Consider the following 3,637-nt stretch of genomic DNA (forward strand, 5'->3'; position numbering starts at 1 on the left):
AAAATTTATTGCAATAAAACTTCTATATGTGCTTTTATTTTCATAGAAAAATGCATATGAAGTCCCAATTGACCAATCCTCGTATGGTTCCTTATGTGGGATCCCCATTGCAGCCATTACTATCTCTCTGCTAATTTCCACCAACAACTGCTAATTTCCACCAACAACTCGCCACTACTGGTTCTAATGCATCTGTTATCAGTGTCATATCTATTCATGCACACTATTACCAAATCTAGACAAGGAGCAGTGGTTGGAAAGGCCACAACTTCAATCAAACCACTTCTTACTATCTTCTCCATCATTGAACCAGCTTCAGGGTTTCTGTCCCTTTCTAAGAAATCTCCCAGGTTGGCTTGAGCGAAAGAGGTGTCATCCAACTCTGGAAGTATGCTCACGAAGCATGATGTTAGACTGAGTTTTGGAAGTATGGGCCTCAGTGAGGCCACTTTTGTATTAAACAACAATTCCTAAACAAGACATAATTCTATTCCAAAACAAAAGATCTCTCCTACTATGACTGACCTTCTAAGATAAAAACACAGTAGAGGGAGATTATCAAAACTCACCTGTAACCACCATGAAATTTGTGAAACCCTCAACGAAATGGAGCTGAAATTATCTTTGGCATCTTCAGCTCCTTCAATAATAGCAGCTACAACTTCTACAATTTTGTGGATTCACGTCTTTTTAAAACAAATGGGAAAAAAGCTGAGAAAGATCTATACACGCCTCATAATGATTCATTCGAACGTGTGAGGTAACACAGATATGATAGGAACCTGACACTTTCTTAATTACCTATCAACTCCACACAAACGGTTTGTACTTTTCATGATTTTTTTCTAAATTTTAAATTTTAAACTACAAGATGTTGGGAATATTCCTTTTTGCCATGCCACCTTCAATGTTATTAAAGTCTTTATAGACAACTTGGAATGAACCTTTTGACCCTTGAACCAACTCGTGAAGAGTTCACTAGTTCAAGTTCAATTCGATGAAATAGAACAAAGAATTCTCAACCTGTGGCTCAAAACAACACCGGGAACGAGAAAATACCTTTATCAAATAGAAAGGGAAATGTTGAACCTTGAACCTTGAACCAATTTTTAAACAGTTCAAAGTTCAAGTTCAAAATCGACTTAACATATTCACACTTGCTCGTTGAATAACATCACATAGTTGCGACTCACGCAAAAGGGTCGGTTGAACCTTGAACAAAAAAAAAAAAGGTTCAAGGGTTCAAATTTCAATACAAATTACAACAATGCACTTGCCTTACCATAATACAAAGCCATGAAAAGAATTACTTAAAGCGTGCGTTGAACCTTGAACCTTTGAACTATGAAAAGGTTCAATGACCTAGGTTCAAAGAAAGGAAACATAAGGCCGAAAGAGGGAAGAAACACCAAAAGTGATGTCAAAGTTTAAAATTTAATGAAAAATTGAGGGGATGCTAACATTAGCTCTGACTGGGGACTGGGATGGCAAGGGACCTAGACATGAACCCTGGGATCTCTAGTTTTGCAAACAAGCCTTATTAAAAGGACTTAAAAAAACACAAAAATGGAACAGAAATAACAAACTAAACAAACCAAAACTTATGTACAAGACTCACGAGGGACTCTCGCTTACAACTGATATAGCTCCAAATCCTGTCCATTATAGGTCAGTTTAAGAACATAACCATCTTGATATGTTAATTGGAAAGTGGTGCAGGAGCACCTAGAAGACCAAAGAACTCAAAGAAGCCATTAAAGACCTTTGAAGGTCATGTGAATGAAAAAGCAATAAACTATGATGTATTGAGGCCCATTATGGCCTTTAATGATGAAAAATGTAATAAGTTTGTAATTTGTCCTAAAGGTCCTGGTAAGGACCTTAGGACCAACATAAACATGTAAGAGGATTTTTTGATTTAGAGAGTCTAGAAAGGTTTAGGAAAGTTTAATAAATCATTCCATGACCTTAAGTGTCAGTAGTTTAGGAATTTTACCAAACAATGTCATGGTTGCATACTTGACAAATTTGAATATTTGAAAGGCAACGACTAGGGAGTTTTGGTGGGAATTAATCTTATTTTTTTTAAACTTTAAAAAATCCTCATAACTAAACAATGGTGGTTGAATCAGTTAAGGGAAGCCTATATATATCTGGAATATGACATTCTATAGAGTAGTAGAGATCTGGGTGTACAAACTGAGATAACAACTTTGCAATAAAGACCAAATTCTTCTATTTTATTATTTTTGCATGATCAATATATAATACCGATAGGTTATTACTTTCTAATGACTTGAAAGTGTTTTTAACCTTTTATTTATCAGTTGGATGTTTTGAAGTTTCAGTTCTTTTCCCAGTTTTCAATTCTTGGCTGACTGTCATAACATGTTGGCTGGTTTTAGATCAACAATAGTGATTTTCTAACATGGAGTAGGCATTCCATGATTGAATCAGGCCTATGAATCATGGTATGTCTTAATTTAACATGTAACATTATTTTCTAACCTAATAATGTGTAGATAAGATTGAAAGAAGGGTGATCATCGTGGAAAAGTAGTGAAAATGCATTGAAATTGCTTGCTAAGGAGAAGCAGTAGCAAATCTGACTTAAGGAGGGGTATATTTTATTAATTGTAGTGTTAAGGTATGTCCAAGAAATGGTGAATCCATCATTAGTTGAGTGGGATAGTTTTTGGAAGAGGGATATGTGTGAAACCCTACTTTTAAGGGTTTGAGGAAGGCTAATTTAGGGATCTTGCACCTAGGAAGGTCAAACCTAGAAAAAAATTGCATATTCCTTAATTTTGCACAATATATGATGATTTTTGAAAGTTTGGGAGTCAGGGAGATAAGGAATCACATACCTCCTTTGTAAATTTACCATTTTAGGGGTCTCAAAACAATGTACAGTTGCGGGACAACGTATACTTTCCAAAATAACCTCCTGCAATCTTTTGATATGTAAAAGTAGAGCCAAAAGGGTGTCAGAATATATGATTTATTTATTTATTTCTTTGGAAAAGTTGAGTGGAAACAATTGATTTCCTTCGCTAGAGGGCTAATTGGATAAATAGGCCTATAAGACTAAAAAGAGGATTTTGCACATAGACAAGTTCTTGGAACCACAAAACAAGTTGAAACACCTTATTTGGAGGTTGTAAAAACATTCCATACCTTTGGAGAAGTGTTGATTTGCATTTGACCTATCTAAGCCATTTGGGTGCTAGTAGGCCTAGGGATTTTGAACCTTGTATTTCCCTTATAAATATTAAAGGCTCATTTAAACTCATTTATCACATACTTCCTCTACATCAGAAAGAGTTGGGGCCTTTTACCTCCTGAATTACAAATGTTCATATCCATTAAGATTCAAACTTTGCATGCGCCCCTTTCGGTTCCCTTCTTTTGTCCCAAAGGAAAACTTGATCACCCAGCATGAATTTCTGTGGCCTGGTTCACCTATCAAATATTTTCTTGACCCTTATTTGATGCTCTATGATCTGATCAACTAGCTTGTCTCTTTCTTCATCAATCCTCGTCAAATGCATAATCCTTTTCTCCAAGGAATCCTTAAAATATACATCCTCAATGACAGTCTGTAACTTGGAAGGCACAAGTTCTAAGGGAAATGCCA

This window comes from Cryptomeria japonica, chromosome 9 (assembly GCF_030272615.1).
Source record: "Cryptomeria japonica chromosome 9, Sugi_1.0, whole genome shotgun sequence".
Lineage (NCBI taxonomy): Eukaryota > Viridiplantae > Streptophyta > Pinopsida > Cupressales > Cupressaceae > Cryptomeria > Cryptomeria japonica.